At 41.7% G+C, this 21,326-nt stretch overlaps 4 non-coding genes across 4 annotated transcripts; all 4 read left to right on the plus strand.

Moving 5' to 3' along the window:
* The first annotated feature begins 1,664 nt into the window (after positions 1 to 1,664).
* On the plus strand, positions 1,665 to 1,747 carry TRNAL-UAA (transfer RNA leucine (anticodon UAA)). Its single transcript has one exon. It is a non-coding gene; the product is annotated as a tRNA-Leu (tRNA).
* A 9,115-nt stretch (positions 1,748 to 10,862) lies between these two features.
* TRNAL-UAA (transfer RNA leucine (anticodon UAA)) lies at positions 10,863 to 10,945 on the plus strand. Its single transcript has one exon. It is a non-coding gene; the product is annotated as a tRNA-Leu (tRNA).
* A 1,441-nt stretch (positions 10,946 to 12,386) lies between these two features.
* On the plus strand, positions 12,387 to 12,469 carry TRNAL-UAA (transfer RNA leucine (anticodon UAA)). The gene has a single exon. It is a non-coding gene; the product is annotated as a tRNA-Leu (tRNA).
* An 8,564-nt stretch (positions 12,470 to 21,033) lies between these two features.
* Positions 21,034 to 21,116, plus strand: TRNAL-UAA (transfer RNA leucine (anticodon UAA)). The gene has a single exon. It is a non-coding gene; the product is annotated as a tRNA-Leu (tRNA).
* Positions 21,117 to 21,326: the final 210 nt, after the last annotated feature.

Below are 21,326 nucleotides of genomic sequence, written 5' to 3' on the forward strand. Positions count from 1 at the left end.
TGAAGAGTCGCCATTTATGTGCTACCTATAACTGACGTCTTATATTTTCTAAAAGAAATGTTCTTGTAGCCAGGTAGTGCAGTATTAACCCTTCAGTGCCCCTGACTATCACCCTTTAATGTTTATTTTTTTCCATTATGAGATGAATCTCTAGTACATTAAAGCATGATATTACATTAAGTTCCAAACTTACAATTTGAGGGGCCTCGAACCCCACTCCTGGTATGAGTCTTATACTTGAAATTCTACAAGTTTCTGAAAATGGAGTAATGTTTGAGCAAAAGAAAAGTTCTTGTTGCCAGATAGCACAGTATTAAACTTTCAATGCACCTGACAATCGCCCTTTTATGTTTATTTTTTCCATTATGAGATGAATCTCTAGTACATTAGAGCATGATATTACAGTAAGCTCCAAACTTAAAAATTGAGGGGTTCGAACCTCATTCCTGGTATGAGTTGTACACTTGAAATTTTACAAGATTTCTGAAAAATGATTAATATTTCAGCAAAAGAATTGTTCTTGTTGCCAGAGAGTGCAGTATTAACCCTTCAATTAACCCTTTAATATGCCCTTTTATGTTTATTTTTTCCATTATGAGATGAATCTCTAGTACCTTCGAGCATGATATTATAGTAAGCTCCAAACTTAAAAATTGAGGGGTTCGAACCTCATTTCTGGTATGAGTTTTACACTTGAAATTCTACAAGATTTCTGAAAAATGATTATTATTTCAGCAAAAGAATTGTTCTTGTTGCCAGAGAGTGCAGTATTAACCCTTCCATACACCCATTTATGTTTATTTTTTCCATTATGAGATTAATCTCTAGTACATTAGAGCATGATATTACATTAAGTTCCAAACTTAAAAATTGAGGGGGTTCGAACCCCACTCCTGGTATGATTTTTATACTTCAAATTCTACAAGGTTTCAGAAAATGGAGTAATGTTTGAGCACAAGAAAAGTTTGTGTTGCCCGATAGCACAGTATTAATCTTCAATATACCTGACTATCGCCCTTTTATGTTTATTTTTTCCATTATGAGATGAATCTCTAGTACATTAGAGCATGATATTACAGTAAGTTCCAAACTTAAAAATTGAGGAAAATGTAGGGATTAAGGCAAATTTGAATATTTGAGGTAAATATTCAAACTACAGTCCCAAAGAAACATTTGATGTTAAAATAATATCAGAAATATAGCGCAATCCATTCACAAAAAAACATTATCTACTAGAGGGGGGTAATCCAGAAAAAAACATGGTCAGTGTGCGTAGGATGTCATGAAATGTAAAATACACCTGATAAAATCTGGCCTATGGTAAAGTGATGAATTTGATAAATATGAGCTTTTTTGGAGAGGTTAAAGTGTTTAAATAAACTAAAACTTTGTGCTTAGTGTTGTTGACAAATCTCGATGGCATTTTATTCTAATATTCACTCTTGGTCACCACACTGAACATGTAATCAAAAATGAAAATCTACAAAAGGGGAAAAATATTTTTTTCTGGATGAAATTTACAGTCAACAGTAAGGTTCCCATTAAAAGTCTGTGTATTGCTCTTGATAAGTGTCTTAAAAAAATCTGTTAGTACAAACTTCATAAGAGAGCACACATTCAATAAACACTAGCTGCCTACGAAATCCAAAACTTCATGTGCATTCACCAGGATGGCTGAGTGGTTAAGGCGTTGGACTTAAGATCCAATGGATATGTATCCTCGTGGGTTCGAACCCCACTCCTGGTATGAGTTTTACACTTGAAATTCTACAAGATTTCTGAAAAAAGAGTAATGTTTCAGCAAAAGAAATGTTTTTGTAGCCAGGTAGTGCAGTATTAACCCTTCAGTGCCCCTGACTATCACCCTTTAATGTTTATTTTTTTCCATTATGAGATGAATCTCTAGTACATTAGAGCATGATATTACATTAAGTTTCAAACTTAAAATTTGAGGGGCCTCGAACCCCACTCCTGGTATGAGTCTTACACTTGAAATTCTACAAGATTTCTGAAAAAAGAGTAATGTTTCAGCAAAAGAAATGTTTTTGTAGCCAGGTAGTGCAGTATTAACCCTTCAGTGCCCCTGACTATCACCCTTTAATGTTTATTTTTTTCCATTATGAGATGAATCTCTAGTACATTAGAGCATGATATTACAGTAAGCTCCAAACTTAAAAATTGAGGGGTTCGAACCTCATTTCTGGTATGAGTTGTACACTTGAAATTCTACAAGTTTCTGAAAATGGAGTAATGTTTGGGCAAAAGAAAAGTTCTTGTTGCCAGATAGCACAGTATTAAACCTTCAATGCACCTGACAATCGCCCTTTTATGTTTATTTTTTCCATTATGAGATGAATCTCTAGTACATTAGAGCATGATATTACAGTAAGCTCCAAACTTAAAAATTGAGGGGTTCGAACCTCATTTCTGGTATGAGTTTCACACTTGAAATTCTACAAGATTTCTGAAAAATGTTTAATATTTCAGCAAAAGAATTGTTCTTGTTGCCAGAGAGTGCAGTATTAACCCATCAATTAACCCTTCCATTCGCCCTTTTATGTTTATTTTTTCCATTATGAGATTAATCTCTAGTACATTAGAGCATGATATTACATTAAGTTCCAAACTTAAAAATTGAGGGGGTTCGAACCCCACTCTGTTATGACCCCAATGGCAGAGGGTCTCAAAAGTAAATACCAAGTCTGCAAACACAAAAAACCAGCTCATAGGGCAGTGGTAACTGGGCTGACCGTATATCTAATCCTAGCACCACAAATAGCAGCAGCCGGGGAACGTGCCTACGTTGGTTCTAGACGTCTCGCGCCAGCCGGAGAACTAACTAACCCTAAAAGGGAAAAGATAGACCTTTCTTGCCTCCAGAGAAAAGACCCCAAAAGTTGGATACAAGCCCCCAACAAATAATAACGGTGAGGTAAGAAGAAAAGACAAACGTAAGAATGAACTAGATATTTAGCAAAGAGAGGCCCACTGACTAATAGCAGAATATAGTAAGATGACTTATACGGTCAGCAAAAACCCTATCAAAATTTCCACGCTGGATATTCAAGAACCCCCGAACCGTCTAACGGCCCGGGGGGAGAATACCAGCCCCCTAGAGCTTCCAGCAAAATCAGGAATCACATTTAGTACAAGCTGGACAAAAAATAAGAACAATGCAAATAACCAAAAAACCAAGAAGCAGGACTTAGCTTAATTTTGCAAGATCCAGGACCAGCAGACAGGAGCAAACAGAAAGGAACTGATTACAACGATGCCAGGCACCAGACTGAGAATTCAGGAAGTTTATATAGCAACACCCCTGGACTAACGACCCAGGTGGGTGCCAAACTGAGGAAAGACAATCCCAGAGTCATATCACCAGTGACCACAAGAGGGAGCCAAAAAAGTCTAATTCACAACAGTACCCCCCCTTTAAGGAGGGGTCACCGAACCCTCACCAAGACCACCAGGGCGATCAGGATGAGCAGCGTGAAAGGCACGAACTAAATCGGCCGCATGCACATCAGAGGCAACCACCCAGGAATTATCCTCCTGACCATAACCCTTCCACTTAACCAGATACTGAAGCCTCCGCCTGGAGAGATGAGAATCCAAGATCTTCTCCACCACATACTCCAACTCGCCCTCAACCAACACCGGAGCAGGAGGCTCAACAGAAGGAACCACAGGCACAACGTACCGCCGCAACAAAGACCTATGGAACACGTTGTGAATGGCAAATGACACCGGAAGATCCAAGCGAAAGGACACAGGATTAAGGATTTCCAATATCTTGTAAGGACCGATGAAGCGAGGCTTAAATTTAGGAGAGGAGACCTTCATAGGAACAAATCGAGAAGACAGCCATACCAAATCCCCAACACGAAGTCGGGGACCCACACCGCGGCGGCGGTTGGCAAAACGCTGAGCCTTCTCCTGTGACAACTTTAAGTTGTCCACCACATGATTCCAAATCTGCTGCAACCTATCCACCACGGAATCTACCCCAGGACAGTCAGAAGGCTCCACATGTCCCGAGGAAAAACGAGGATGGAAACCAGAGTTGCAGAAAAATGGCGAAACCAAAGTAGCGGAACTAGCCCGATTATTAAGGGCAAACTCAGCCAACGGCAAGAAGGTCACCCAATCATCCTGATCAGCAGAAACAAAACACCTCAAATAAGCCTCCAGAGTCTGATTAGTTCGCTCCGTTTGTCCATTAGTCTGAGGATGAAAGGCAGACGAAAACGACAAATCAATGCCCATCTTAGCACAAAAGGATCGCCAGAACCTGGAAACAAACTGGGATCCTCTGTCAGACACAATATTCTCAGGAAAGCCGTGTAAATGAACCACATACTGAAAGAACAAAGGAACCAGATCGGAAGAGGAAGGCAGCTTAGGCAAAGATACCAAATGGACCATCTTGGAAAAGCGATCACATACCACCCAGATGACAGACATGCCCTGAGACACCAGAAGATCTGAAATGAAATCCATGGAAATGTGTGTCCAAGGCCTCTTCGGGACAGGCAAGGGCAAGAGCAACCCGCTGGCACGAGAACAGCAAGGCTTAGCTCGAGCACAAGTCCCACAGGACTGCACAAAAGACCGTACATCCCGCGACAAGGAAGGCCACCAAAAGGACCTAGCCACCAAATCTCTGGTGCCAAAAATTCCCGGATGCCCTGCCAACACCGAGGAATGAACCTCGGAAATGACTCTGCTGGTCCACTTATCAGGAACAAACAGTCTGTCAGGTGGACAAGAGTCAGGTCTACCAGCCTGAAATCTCTGCAACACACGTCGCAAATCCGGAGAAATGGCTGACAAAATAACTCCCTCTTTAAGAATACCAACTGGTTCTGCGACTCCAGGAGAGTCAGGCACAAAGCTCCTTGAAAGAGCATCAGCCTTCACATTCTTTGAACCTGGTAAATACGAGACCACAAAGTCAAAACGGGAGAAAAACAATGACCAACGGGCCTGTCTAGGATTCAGGCGTTTAGCAGACTCGAGATACATCAGATTTTTGTGATCAGTCAAGACCACCACACGATGCTTAGCACCCTCGAGCCAATGACGCCACTCCTCAAATGCCCACTTCATGGCCAACAACTCCCGATTGCCAACATCATAATTCCGCTCAGCAGGCGAAAACTTCCTAGAGAAAAAAGCACATGGTCTCATTACAGAGCAACCAGGGCCTCTCTGCGACAAAACGGCCCCTGCCCCAATCTCAGAAGCATCCACTTCAACCTGAAAGGGAAGTGAGACATCAGGCTGGCACAAAACAGGCGCCGAAGTAAACCGGCGCTTCAACTCTTGGAAAGCTTCCACGGCTGCAGGAGCCCAGTTAGAAACATCTGAACCTTTCTTGGTCATATCCGTCAAAGGTTTAACAACGCTAGAAAAGTTAGCGATAAAACGACGGTAGAAGTTAGCAAAACCCAAGAACTTCTGAAGACTCTTAACTGACGTGGGTTGAGTCCAATCATGAATAGCTCGGACCTTGACTGGGTCCATCTCCACCGCAGAAGGGGAAAAAATAAAACCCAAAAAGGGAACCTTCTGTACTCCAAAGAGACACTTTGAGCCCTTAACAAACAAAGCATTCTCACGCAAAACCTGAAACACCATCCTGACCTGCTCCACATGCGAGTCCCAATCATCAGAAAAAAACAGAATATCATCCAGATAAACAATCATAAATTTATCCAGATACTTCCGGAAAATATCATGCATAAAGGACTGAAACACTGAAGGAGCATTAGAGAGCCCAAAAGGCATCACTAAGTACTCAAAATGACTTTCGGGCGTATTAAATGCAGTTTTCCATTCATCTCCTTGCTTAATGCGCACAAGGTTGTACGCACCACGAAGATCTATCTTGGTGAACCACTTGGCACCTTTAATCCGGGCAAACAAGTCCGACAACAGAGGCAAAGGATACTGAAATTTAACAGTGATTTTATTCAGAAGCCGATAGTCAATACAAGGTCTCAAAGATCCGTCCTTCTTGGCCACAAAAAAGAATCCCGCACCAAGAGGGGAAGAGGATGGACGGATATGCCCCTTCTCCAGAGATTCCTTGATATACGAACGCATTGCGGTATGCTCAGGTACAGACAGATTAAATAATCTTCCCTTAGGAAATTTACTACCTGGAATCAAATCTATAGCGCAGTCACCGTCCCTATGAGGAGGCAGAGCACTGGACCTGGACTCGCTGAATACATCCTGATAATCAGACAAATACTCAGGAACTTCCGAAGGAGTAGAGGAAGCAATAGACACCGGCGGGGAATCACCATGAATTCCCTGACAGCCCCAACTTGACACAGACATTGCCTTCCAATCCAAGACTGGATTATGGGTCTGTAACCATGGCAGACCCAAAACGACCAAATCATGCATTTTATGCAGAACAAGAAAACGAATCACCTCCCGATGTTCAGGAGTCATGCACATGGTTACCTGTGTCCAAAACTGCAGTTTATTTTCTGCCAATGGCGTAGCATCAATACCTCTAAGAGGGATAGGATTTACCAACGGCTCAAGAACAAAACCACAGCGCTTGGCAAATGACAGATCCATAAGACTCAGGGCAGCACCTGAATCCACAAACGCCATAACAGGGTAGGAGGACAATGAGCAAATTAAAGTCACAGACAAAATAAATTTAGGTTGCAAATTACCAATGGCGACAGGACTAACAACCCTTATTAGGCGTTTAGAGCATGCTGATATAACATGTGTAGAATCACCACAGTAAAAACACAACCCATTCTGACGTCTATGATTTTTCCGTTCATTTCTAGTCTGAATTCTACCACATTGCATTAAATCAGGTGTTTGTTCAGACAACACCAATAGAGGATTAGCTGCTTTGCGCTCCCGCAAACGCCGGTCAATTTGAATAGCCAGCGCCATGGAATCATTCAGACTTGTAGGAATGGGGAAACCCACCATCACATTCTTAATGGCTTCAGAAAGGCCATTTCTGAAATTTGCGGCCAGAGCACATTCATTCCACTGAGTAAGCACGGACCATTTCCGAAATTTTTGACAATACACTTCAGCTTCATCCTGGCCCTGAGAAATAGCCAGCAAGGCTTTTTCTGCCTGAATTTCAAGATTGGGTTCCTCGTAAAGCAATCCGAGCGCCAGAAAAAACGCATCAATATTTGCCAATGCCGGATCTCCTGGCGCTAGCGAGAAAGCCCAATCCTGAGGGTCGCCCCGTAAGAAAGAGATAACAATTTTAACTTGCTGAGCTGAGTCTCCAGATGAACGGGGTCTCAGAGATAGAAACAATTTACAATTATTCCTGAAATTCCTAAACTTAAATCGGTCTCCAGAGAACAGTTCAGGAATAGGTATTTTAGGTTCAGACATTGGACTACTGGTAACAAAATCTTGTATGCCCTGCACACGAGCAGCAAGCTGATCTACACTTGTAATCAAGGTCTGGACATTCATGTCTGCAGCAAGCTCAAGCCACTCAGAGGTAAAGGGGAGGAAGAAAGAGAGGAAAAAAAACAAAAAAAAAAACTCAGAATTTCCTTTCTTATTATCCCACTTCTGCAATGCATTAAACATTCAACTTGGGCCTGGCATACTGTTATGACCCCAATGGCAGAGGGTCTCAAAAGTAAATACCAAGTCTGCAAACACAAAAAACCAGCTCATAGGGCAGTGGTAACTGGGCTGACCGTATATCTAATCCTAGCACCACAAATAGCAGCAGCCGGGGAACGTGCCTACTTTGGTTCTAGACATCTCGCGCCAGCCGGGGAACTAACTAACCCTAAAAGGGAAAAGATAGACCTTTCTTGCCTCCAGAGAAAATACCCCAAAAGTTGGATACAAGCCCCCAACAAATAATAACGGTGAGGTAAGAAGAAAAGACAAACGTAAGAATGAACTAGATATTTAGCAAAGAGAGGCCCACTGACTAATAGCAGAATATAGTAAGATGACTTTTACGGTCAGCAAAAACCCTATCAAAATTTCCACGCTGGATATTCAAGAACCCCCGAACCGTCTAACGGCCCGGGGGGAGAATACCAGCCCCCTAGAGCTTCCAGCAAAATCAGGAATCACATTTAGTACAAGCTGGACAAAAAATAAGAACAATGCAAATAACCAAAAAACCAAGAAGCAGGACTTAGCTTAATTTTGCAAGATCCAGGACCAGCAGACAGGAGCAAACAGAAAGGAACTGATTACAACGATGCCAGGCACCAGACTGAGAATTCAGGAAGTTCATATAGCAACACCCCTGGACTAACGACCCAGGTGGGTGCCAAACTGAGGAAAGACAATCCCAGAGTCATATCACCAGTGACCACAAGAGGGAGCCAAAAAAGTCTAATTCACAACACCACTCCTGGTTAGTGTTGAGCGATACCGTCCGATACTTGAAAGTATCGGTATCGGAAAGTATCGGCCGATACCGGCAAAATATCGGATCCAATCCGATACCGATACCCGATACCAATACAAGTCAATGGGACTCAAGTATCGGACGGTATCCCTGATGGTTCCCAGGGTCTGAAGGAGAGGAAACTCTCCTTCAGGCCCTGGGAACCATATAAATGTGTAAAAGAAAGAATTAAAATAAAAAATATTGCTATACTCACCTGTCCGACGCAGCCGGGACTTCAGCGAGGGAACCGGCAGCGTTGTTTGTTTAAAAATCGCGCTATTACTTGGTTACGTGAATTCCCGGCTTGTGATTGGTCAGGTCGGCCATGTTGCCGGGACGCGGACCAATCACAGCAAGCCGTGACGAAATTACGTCACGGCTTGCTGTGATTGGTCCGCGTCCCGGCAATATGGCCGCCCTGACCAATCACAAGCCGGGACGTCACGGGAGGCTGGACACGCGCTCATTTTAAAATGGGCGCGTGTCCAGCCTCCCGTGACGTCACGGCTTGTGATTGGTTGCGCCGCGATCAACCAATCACAAGCCGGGAGGCTGGACGCGCTCATTTTGAAATGGGCGCATGTCCAGCCTCCCGTGACGTCACGGCTTGTGATTGGTTGCGCCGCGATCAACCAATCACAAGCCGGGAGGCTGGACGCGCTCATTTTGAAATGGGCGCGTGTCCAGCCTCCCGGCTTGTGATTGGTTGACCGCGACGCAACCAATCACAAGCCGTGACGTCACGGGAGGCTGGACACGCGCCCTTTTTAAAATGAGCGAGTTTCCAGCCTCCCGTGACGTCACGGCTTGTGATTGGTTAATGGCGGCCATGTTGCCGGGACGCGGACCAATCACAGCAAGCCGTGACGTATTTTCGTCACGGCTTGCTGTGATTGGTCCGCGGCCCGGCAACATGGCCGCCCTGACCAATCACAAGCCGGGACTTCGCGTAACCATGTAAAAGCGGGAATTTTAAACAAACAACGCTGCCGGTTCCTGCGCTGAGGTCCCGGCTGCGTCGGACAGGTGAGTATAGCGATATTTTTTATTTTAATTCTCTATTTTACACATTTTAACATTAATGTTGTTCCGATACCCGATACCCGATACCACAAGAGTATCGGAATCCCGGTATCGGAATTCCGATACAGCAAGTATCGGCCGATACCCGATACTTGCAGCATCGGAATGCTCAACACTACTCCTGGTATGATTTTTATACTTCAAATTCTACAAGGTTTCTGAAAATGGAGTAATGTTTGAGCACAAGAAAAGTTTGTGTTGCCCGATAGCACAGTATTAATCTTCAATATACCTGACAATCGCCCTTTTATGTTTATTTTTTCCATTATGAGATGAATCTCTAGTACATTAGAGCATGATATTACAGTAAGCTCCAAACTTAAAAATTGAGGGGTTCGAACCTCATTCCTGGTATGAGTTGTACACTTGAAATTCTACAAGATTTCTGAAAAATGATTAATATTTCAGCAATAGGATTGTTCTTGTTGCCAGAGAGTGCAGTATTAACCCTTCAATTAACCCTTCCATATGCCCTTTTATGTTTATTTTTTCCATTATGAGATTAATCTCTAGTACATTTGAGCATGATATTACATTAAGTTCCAAACTTAAAAATTGAGGGGGTTCGAACCCCACTCCTGGTATGATTTTTATACTTCAAATTCTACAAGGTTTCTGAAAATGGAGTAATGTTTGAGCACAAGAAAAGTTTGTGTTGCCCGATAGCACAGTATTAATCTTCAATATACCTGACTATCGCCCTTTTATGTTTATTTTTTCCATTATGAGATGAATCTCTAGTACATTAGAGCATGATATTACAGTAAGTTCCAAACTTAAAAATTGAGGAAAATGTAGGGATTAAGGCAAATTTGAGTATTTGTGGTAAATATTCAAACTACAGTCCCAAAGAAACATTTGATGTTAAAATAATATCAGAAATATAGCGCAATCCATTCACAAAAAACATTATCTACTAGAGGGGGGTAATCCAGAAAAAAACATGGCCAGTGTGCGTAGGATGTCATGAAATGTAAAATACGCCTGAGAAAATCTGGCCTATGGTAAAGTGATGAATTTGACAAATATGAGCTTTTTTGGAGAGGTTAAAGTGTTTAAATAAACTAAAACCTTGTGCTTAGTGTTGTTGACAAATCTCGATGGCATTTTATTCTAATATTCACTCTTGGTCACCACACTAAACATGTAATCAAAAATGAAAATCTACAAAAGGGGAAAAATATTTTTTTCTGGATGAAATTTACAGTCAACAGTAAGGTTCCCATTAAAAGTCTGTGTATTGCTCTTGATAAGTGTCTTAAAAAAATCTGTTAGTGCAAACTTCATAAGAGAGCACACATTCAATAAACACTAGCTGCCTACGAAATCCAAAACTTCATGTGCATTCACCAGGATGGCTGAGTGGTTAAGGCGTTGGACTTAAGATCCAATGGATATGAATCCTCGTGGGTTCGAACCCCACTCCTGGTATGAGTTTTACACTTGAAATTCTACAAGATTTCTGAAAAAAGAGTAATGTTTCAGCAAAAGAAATGTTCTTGTAGCCAGGTAGTGCAGTATTAACCCTTCAGTGCCCCTGACTATCACCCTTTAATCTTGATTTTTTTTCCATTATGAGATGAATCTCTAGTACATTAGAGCATGATATTACATTAAGTTCCAAACTTACAATTTGAGGGGCCTCGAACCCCACTCCTGGTATGAGTCTTATACTTGAAATTCTACAAGTTTCTGAAAATGGAGTAATGTTTGAGCAAAAGAAAAGTTGTTGTTGCCAGATAGCACAGTATTAAACTTTCAATGCACCTGACAATCGCCCTTTTATGTTAATTTTTTCCATTATGAGATGAATCTCTAGTACCTTCGAGCATGATATTACAGTAAGCTCCAAACTTAAAAATTGAGGGGTTCGAACCTCATTTCTGGTATCAGTTTTACACTTGAAATTCTACAAGATTTCTGAAAAATGATTATTATTTCAGCAAAAGAATTGTTCTTGTTGCCAGAGAGTGCAGTATTAACCCTTCCATACACCCATTTATGTTTATTTTTTCCATTATGAGATTAATCTCTAGTACATTAGAGCATGATATTACATTAAGTTCCAAACTTAAAAATTGAGGGGGTTCGAACCCCGCTCCTGGTATGATTTTTATACTTCAAATTCTACAAGGTTTCTGAAAATGGAGTAATGTTTGAGCACACGAAAAGTTTGTGTTGCCTGATAGCACAGTATTAATCTTCAATATACCTGACTATCGCCCTTTTATGTTTATTTTTTCCATTATGAGATGAATCTCTAGTACATTAGAGCATGATATTACAGTAAGTTCCAAACTTAAAAATTGAGGAAAATGTAGGGATTAAGGCAAATTTGAATATTTGAGGTAAATATTCAAACTACAGTCCCAAAGAAACATTTGATGTTAAAATAATATCAGAAATATAGCGCAATCCATTCACAAAAAAACATTATCTACTAGAGGGGGGTAATCCAGAAAAAAACATGGTCAGTGTGCGTAGGATGTCATGAAATGTAAAATACGCCTGAGAAAATCTGGCCTATGGTAAAGTGATGAATTTGATAAATATGAGCTTTTTTGGAGAGGTTAAAGTGTTTAAATAAACTAAAACTTTGTGCTTAGTGTTGTTGACAAATCTCGATGGCATTTTATTCTAATATTCACTCTTGGTCACCACACTGAACATGTAATCAAAAATGAAAATCTACAAAAGGGGAAAAATATTTTTTTCTGGATGAAATTTACAGTCAACAGTAAGGTTCCCATTAAAAGTCTGTGTATTGCTCTTGATAAGTGTCTTAAAAAAATCTGTTAGTGCAAACTTCATAAGAGAGCACACATTCAATAAACACTAGCTGCCTACAAAATCCAAAACTTCATGTGCATTCACCAGGATGGCCGAGTGGTTAAGGCGTTGGATTTAAGATCCAATGGATATGTGTCCTCGTGGGTTCGAACCCCACTCCTGGTATGAGTTTTACACTTGAAATTCTACAAGATTTCTGAAAAAAGAGTAATGTTTCAGCAAAAGAAATGTTTTTGTAGCCAGGTAGTGCAGTATTAACCCTTCAGTGCCCTTGACTATCACCCTTTAATGTTTATTTTTTTCCATTATGAGATGAATCTCTAGTACATTAGAGCATGATATTACATTAAGTTTCAAACTTAAAATTTGAGGGGCCTCGAACCCCACTCCTGGTATGAGTCTTACACTTGAAATTCTACAAGATTTCTGAAAAAAGAGTAATGTTTCAGCAAAAGAAATGTTTTTGTAGCCAGGTAGTGCAGTATTAACCCTTCAGTGCCCCTGACTATCACCCTTTAATGTTTATTTTTTTCCATTATGAGATGAATCTCTAGTACATTAGAGCATGATATTACAGTAAGCTCCAAACTTAAAAATTGAGGGGTTCGAACCTCATTTCTGGTATGAGTTTTACACTTGAAATTCTACAAGTTTCTGAAAATGGAGTAATGTTTGGGCAAAAGAAAAGTTCTTGTTGCCAGATAGCACAGTATTAAACCTTCAATGCACCTGACAATCGCCCATTTATGTTTATTTTTTCCATTATGAGATTAATCTCTAGTACATTAGAGCATGATATTACATTAAGTTCCAAACTTAAAAATTGAGGGGGTTCGAACCCCACTCTGTTATGACCCCAATGGCAGAGGGTCTCAAAAGTAAATACCAAGTCTGCAAACACAAAAAACCAGCTCATAGGGCAGTGGTAACTGGGCTGACCGTATATCTAATCCTAGCACCACAAATAGCAGCAGCCGGGGAACGTGCCTACGTTGGTTCTAGACGTCTCGCGCCAGCCGGAGAACTAACTAACCCTAAAAGGGAAAAGATAGACCTTTCTTGCCTCCAGAGAAAAGACCCCAAAAGTTGGATACAAGCCCCCAACAAATAATAACGGTGAGGTAAGAAGAAAAGACAAACGTAAGAATGAACTAGATATTTAGCAAAGAGAGGCCCACTGACTAATAGCAGAATATAGTAAGATGACTTATACGGTCAGCAAAAACCCTATCAAAATTTCCACGCTGGATATTCAAGAACCCCCGAACCGTCTAACGGCCCGGGGGGAGAATACCAGCCCCCTAGAGCTTCCAGCAAAATCAGGAATCACATTTAGTACAAGCTGGACAAAAAATAAGAACAATGCAAATAACCAAAAAACCAAGAAGCAGGACTTAGCTTAATTTTGCAAGATCCAGGACCAGCAGACAGGAGCAAACAGAAAGGAACTGATTACAACGATGCCAGGCACCAGACTGAGAATTCAGGAAGTTTATATAGCAACACCCCTGGACTAACGACCCAGGTGGGTGCCAAACTGAGGAAAGACAATCCCAGAGTCATATCACCAGTGACCACAAGAGGGAGCCAAAAAAGTCTAATTCACAACAGTACCCCCCCTTTAAGGAGGGGTCACCGAACCCTCACCAAGACCACTAGGGCGATCAGGATGAGCAGCGTGAAAGGCACGAACTAAATCGGCCGCATGCACATCAGAGGCAACCACCCAGGAATTATCCTCCTGACCATAGCCCTTCCACTTGACCAGATACTGAAGCCTCCGCCTGGAGAGATGAGAATCCAAGATCTTCTCCACCACATACTCCAACTCGCCCTCAACCAACACCGGAGCAGGAGGCTCAACAGAAGGAACCACAGGCACAACGTACCGCCGCAACAAAGACCTATGGAACACGTTGTGAATGGCAAATGACACCGGAAGATCCAAGCGAAAGGACACAGGATTAAGGATTTCCAATATCTTGTAAGGACCGATGAAGCGAGGCTTAAATTTAGGAGAGGAGACCTTCATAGGAACAAATCGAGAAGACAGCCATACCAAATCCCCAACACGAAGTCGGGGACCCACACTGCGGCGGCGGTTGGCAAAACGCTGAGCCTTCTCCTGTGACAACTTTAAGTTGTCCACCACATGATTCCAAATCTGCTGCAACCTATCCACCACGGAATCTACCCCAGGACAGTCAGAGGGCTCCACATGTCCCGAGGAAAACCGAGGATGGAAACCAGAGTTGCAGAAAAATGGCGAAACCAAAGTAGCGGAACTAGCCCGATTATTAAGGGCAAACTCAGCCAACGGCAAGAAGGTCACCCAATCATCCTGATCAGCAGAAACAAAACACCTCAAGTAAGCCTCCAGAGTCTGATTAGTTCGCTCCGTTTGTCCATTAGTCTGAGGATGAAAGGCAGACGAAAACAACAAATCAATGCCCATCTTAGCACAAAAGGATCACCAGAACCTGGAAACAAACTGGGATCCTCTGTCAGACACAATATTCTCAGGAAAGCCGTGTAAACGAACCACATTCTGAAAGAACAAAGGAACCAGATCGGAAGAGGAAGGCAGCTTAGGCAAAGATACCAAATGGACCATCTTGGAAAAGCGATCACATACCACCCAGATGACAGACATGCCCTGAGACACCAGAAGATCTGAAATGAAATCCATGGAAATGTGTGTCCAAGGCCTCTTCGGGACAGGCAAGGGCAAGAGCAACCCGCTGGCACGAGAACAGCAAGGCTTAGCTCGAGCACAAGTCCCACAGGACTGCACAAAAGACCGTACATCCCGCGACAAGGAAGGCCACCAAAAGGACCTAGCCACCAAATCTCTGGTGCCAAAAATTCCCGGATGCCCTGCCAACACCGAGGAATGAACCTCGGAAATGACTCTGCTGGTCCACTTATCAGGAACAAACAGTCTGTCAGGTGGACAAGAGTCAGGTCTACCAGCCTGAAATCTCTGCAACACACGTCGCAAATCCGGAGAAATGGCTGACAAAATAACTCCCTCTTTAAGAATACCAACTGGTTCTGCGACTCCAGGAGAGTCAGGCACAAAGCTCCTTGAAAGAGCATCAGCCTTCACATTCTTTGAACCTGGTAAATACGAGACCACAAAGTCAAAACGGGAGAAAAACAATGACCAACGGGCCTGTCTAGGATTCAGGCGTTTAGCAGACTCGAGATACATCAGATTTTTGTGATCAGTCAAGACCACCACACGATGCTTAGCACCCTCGAGCCAATGACGCCACTCCTCAAATGCCCACTTCATGGCCAACAACTCCCGATTGCCAACATCATAATTCCGCTCAGCAGGCGAAAACTTCCTAGAGAAAAAAGCACATGGTCTCATTACAGAGCAACCAGGGCCTCTCTGCGACAAAACGGCCCCTGCCCCAATCTCAGAAGCATCCACTTCAACCTGAAAGGGAAGTGAGACATCAGGCTGGCACAAAACAGGCGCCGAAGTAAACCGGCGCTTCAACTCTTGGAAAGCTTCCACGGCTGCAGGAGCCCAGTTAGAAACATCTGAACCTTTCTTGGTCATATCCGTCAAAGGTTTAACAACGCTAGAAAAGTTAGCGATAAAACGACGGTAGAAGTTAGCAAAACCCAAGAACTTCTGAAGACTCTTAACTGACGTGGGTTGAGTCCAATCATGAATAGCTCGGACCTTGACTGGGTCCACCTCCACCGCAGAAGGGGAAAAAATAAAACCCAAAAAGGGAACCTTCTGTACTCCAAAGAGACACTTTGAGCCCTTAACAAACAAAGCATTCTCACGCAAAACCTGAAACACCATCCTGACCTGCTCCACATGCGAGTCCCAATCATCAGAAAAAAACAGAATATCATCCAGATAAACAATCATAAATTTATCCAGATACTTCCGGAAAATATCATGCATAAAGGACTGAAACACTGAAGGAGCATTAGAGAGCCCAAAAGGCATCACCAAGTACTCAAAATGACTTTCGGGCGTATTAAATGCAGTTTTCCATTCATCTCCTTGCTTAATGCGCACAAGGTTGTACGCACCACGAAGATCTATCTTGGTGAACCACTTGGCACCTTTAATCCGGGCAAACAAGTCCGACAACAGAGGCAAAGGATACTGAAATTTAACAGTGATTTTATTCAGAAGCCGATAGTCAATACAAGGTCTCAAAGATCCGTCCTTCTTGGCCACAAAAAAGAATCCCGCACCAAGAGGGGAAGAGGATGGACGGATATGCCCCTTCTCCAGAGATTCCTTGATATACGAACGCATTGCGGTATGCTCAGGTACAGACAGATTAAATAATCTTCCCTTAGGAAATTTACTACCTGGAATCAAATCTATAGCGCAGTCACCGTCCCTATGAGGAGGCAGAGCACTGGACCTGGACTCGCTGAATACATCCTGATAATCAGACAAATACTCAGGAACTTCCGAAGGAGTAGAGGAAGCAATAGACACCGGCGGGGAATCACCATGAATTCCCTGACAGCCCCAACTTGACACAGACATTGCCTTCCAATCCAAGACTGGATTATGGGTCTGTAACCATGGCAGACCCAAAACGACCAAATCATGCATTTTATGCAGAACAAGAAAACGAATCACCTCCCGATGTTCAGGAGTCATGCACATGGTTACCTGTGTCCAAAACTGCGGTTTATTTTCTGCCAATGGCGTAGCATCAATACCTCTAAGAGGGATAGGATTTACCAACGGCTCAAGAACAAAACCACAGCGCTTGGCAAATGACAGATCCATAAGACTCAGGGCAGCACCTGAATCCACAAACGCCATAACAGGGTAGGAGGACAATGAGCAAATTAAAGTCACAGACAAAATAAATTTAGGTTGCAAATTACCAATGGTGACAGGACTAACAACCCTTATTAGGCGTTTAGAGCATGCTGATATAACATGTGTAGAATCACCACAGTAAAAACACAACCCATTCTGACGTCTATGATTTTTCCGTTCATTTCTAGTCTGAATTCTACCACATTGCATTAAATCAGGTGTTTGTTCAGACAACACCAATAGAGGATTAGCTGCTTTGCGCTCCCGCAAACGCCGGTCAATTTGAATAGCCAGCGCCATGGAATCATTCAGACTTGTAGGAATGGGGAAACCCACCATCACATTCTTAATGGCTTCAGAAAGGCCATTTCTGAAATTTGCGGCCAGAGCACACTCATTCCACTGAGTAAGCACGGACCATTTCCGAAATTTTTGGCAATACACTTCAGCTTCATCCTGGCCCTGAGAAATAGCCAGCAAGGCTTTTTCTGCCTGAATTTCAAGATTGGGTTCCTCGTAAAGCAATCCGAGCGCCAGAAAAAACGCATCAATATTTGCCAATGCCGGATCTCCTGGCGCTAGCGAGAAAGCCCAATCCTGAGGGTCGCCCCGTAAGAAAGAGATAACAATTTTAACTTGCTGAGCTGAGTCTCCAGATGAACGGGGTCTCAGAGATAGAAACAATTTACAATTATTCCTGAAATTCCTAAACTTAAATCGGTCTCCAGAGAACAGTTCAGGAATAGGTATTTTAGGTTCAGACATTGGACTACTGGTAACAAAATCTTGTATGCCCTGCACACGAGCAGCAAGCTGATCTACACTTGTAATCAAGGTCTGGACATTCATGTCTGCAGCAAGCTCAAGCCACTCAGAGGTAAAGGGGAGGAAGAAAGAGAGGGAAAAAAAAAAAAAAAAAACCAACTCAGAATTTCCTTTCTTATTATCCCACTTCTGCAATGCATTAAACATTCAACTTGGGCCTGGCATACTGTTATGACCCCAATGGCAGAGGGTCTCAAAAGTAAATACCAAGTCTGCAAACACAAAAAACCAGCTCATAGGGCAGTGGTAACTGGGCTGACCGTATATCTAATCCTAGCACCACAAATAGCAGCAGCCGGGGAACGTGCCTACGTTGGTCCTAGACGTCTCGCGCCAGCCGGGGAACTAACTAACCCTAAAAGGGAAAAGATAGACCTTTCTTGCCTCCAGAGAAAAGACCCCAAAAGTTGGATACAAGCCCCCAACAAATAATAACGGTGAGGTAAGAAGAAAAGACAAACGTAAGAATGAACTAGATATTTAGCAAAGAGAGGCCCACTGACTAATAGCAGAATATAGTAAGATGACTTATACGGTCAGCAAAAACCCTATCAAAATTTCCACGCTGGATATTCAAGAACCCCCGAACCGTCTAACGGCCCGGGGGGAGAATACCAGCCCCCTAGAGCTTCCAGCAAAATCAGGAATCACATTTAGTACAAGCTGGACAAAAAATAAGAACAATGCAAATAACCAAAAAACCAAGAAGCAGGACTTAGCTTAATTTTGCAAGATCCAGGACCAGCAGACAGGAGCAAACAGAAAGGAACTGATTACAACGATGCCAGGCACCAGACTGAGAATTCAGGAAGTTTATATAGCAACACCCCTGGACTAACGACCCAGGTGGGTGCCAAACTGAGGAAAGACAATCCCAGAGTCATATCACCAGTGACCACAAGAGGGAGCCAAAAAAGTCTAATTCACAACACCACTCCTGGTATGATTTTTATACTTCAAATTCTACAAGGTTTCTGAAAATGGAGTAATGGGGTTTTGCGATCCAGGATCCATACAGGACGCCTGCACACACATGGGTAAATTCATTTAATTGTGTCTGTCTTTTGCACTTATAATGACGGTTTCATGATGTGCGGGGAGTTCCTTTAGATAACGTACTTTAAAGCAGACTACTTGGTCTAATCACCGCCTGCCACTGATAGCAGGTCCCAGGCTTGGAACAGCATTTACCGATATGCACATGATTGGGGAGTAGTATTTTTTGCTTTTGCTTTTACTTGTGTTCGGGTATTCCTGGAAAGCTTTTATGATGTACTTAGGATATAGTTGCTAGCTGTTACATATTTATTATTTGATGGTATCTTTATGTATTTGATTTTTGGAAATAAAATTCAACTGATTGTAAATTTACATTGGCCAGTTTTGACTCTCAATTCTCCTTTATACTACTATTTGTATGAAGAGTCGCCATTTATGTGCTACCTATAACTGACGTCTTATTTTTTCTAAAAGAAATGTTCTTGTAGCCAGGTAGTGCAGTATTAACCCTTCAGTGCCCCTGACTATCACCCTTTAATGTTTATTTTTTTCCATTATGAGATGAATCTCTAGTACATTAAAGCATGATATTACATTAAGTTCCAAACTTACAATTTGAGGGGCCTCGAACCCCACTCCTGGTATGAGTCTTATACTTGAAATTCTACAAGTTTCTGAAAATGGAGTAATGTTTGAGCAAAAGAAAAGTTCTTGTTGCCAGATAGCACAGTATTAAACTTTCAATGCACCTGACAATCGCCCTTTTATGTTTATTTTTTCCATTATGAGATGAATCTCTAGTACATTAGAGCATGATATTACAGTAAGCTCCAAACTTAAAAATTGAGGGGTTCGAACCTCATTCCTGGTATGAGTTGTACACTTGAAATTTTACAAGATTTCTGAAAAATGATTAATATTTCAGCAAAAGAATTGTTCTTGTTGCCAGAGAGTGCAGTATTAACCCTTCAATTAACCCTTTAATATGCCCTTTTATGTTTATTTTTTCCATTATGAGATGAATCTCTAGTACCTTCGAGCATGATATTACAGTAAGCTCCAAACTTAAAAATTGAGGGGTTCGAACCTCATTTCTGGTATCAGTTTTACACTTGAAATTCTACAAGATTTCTGAAAAATGATTATTATTTCAGCAAAAGAATTGTTCTTGTTGCCAGAGAGTGCAGTATTAACCCTTCCATACACCCATTTATGTTTATTTTTTCCATTATGAGATTAATCTCTAGTACATTAGAGCATGATATTACATTAAGTTCCAAACTTAAAAATTGAGGGGGTTCGAACCCCACTCCTGGTATGATTTTTATACTTCAAATTCTACAAGGTTTCTGAAAATGGAGTAATGTTTGAGCACAAGAAAAGTTTGTGTTGCCCGATAGCACAGTATTAATCTTCAATATACCTGACTATCGCCCTTTTATGTTTATTTTTTCCATTATGAGATGAATCTCTAGTACATTAGAGCATGATATTACAGTAAGTTCCAAACTTAAAAATTGAGGAAAATGTAGGGATTAAGGCAAATTTGAATATTTGAGGTAAATATTCAAACTACAGTCCCAAAGAAACATTTGATGTTAAAATAATATCAGAAATATAGCGCAATCCATTCACAAAAAAACATTATCTACTAGAGGGGGGTAATCCAGAAAAAAACATGGTCAGTGTGCGTAGGATGTCATGAAATGTAAAATACACCTGAGAAAATCTGGCCTATGGTAAAGTGATGAATTTGATAAATATGAGCTTTTTTGGAGAGGTTAAAGTGTTTAAATAAACTAAAACTTTGTGCTTAGTGTTGTTGACAAATCTCGATGGCATTTTATTCTAATATTCACTCTTGGTCACCACACTGAACATGTAATCAAAAATGAAAATCTACAAAAGGGGAAAAATATTTTTTTCTGGATGAAATTTACAGTCAACAGTAAGGTTCCCATTAAAAGTCTGTGTATTGCTCTTGATAAGTGTCTTAAAAAAATCTGTTAGTACAAACTTCATAAGAGAGCACACATTCAATAAACACTAGCTGCCTACGAAATCCAAAACTTCATGTGCATTCACCAGGATGGCTGAGTGGTTAAGGCGTTGGACTTAAGATCCAATGGATATGTATCCTCGTGGGTTCGAACCCCACTCCTGGTATGAGTTTTACACTTGAAATTCTACAAGATTTCTGAAAAAAGAGTAATGTTTCAGCAAAAGAAATGTTTTTGTAGCCAGGTAGTGCAGTATTAACCCTTCAGTGCCCCTGACTATCACCCTTTAATGTTTATTTTTTTCCATTATGAGATGAATCTCTAGTACATTAGAGCATGATATTACAGTAAGCTCCAAACTTAAAAATTGAGGGGT

Source organism: Ranitomeya variabilis, chromosome 2, assembly GCF_051348905.1.
Source record: "Ranitomeya variabilis isolate aRanVar5 chromosome 2, aRanVar5.hap1, whole genome shotgun sequence".
Taxonomy (NCBI): domain Eukaryota; kingdom Metazoa; phylum Chordata; class Amphibia; order Anura; family Dendrobatidae; genus Ranitomeya; species Ranitomeya variabilis.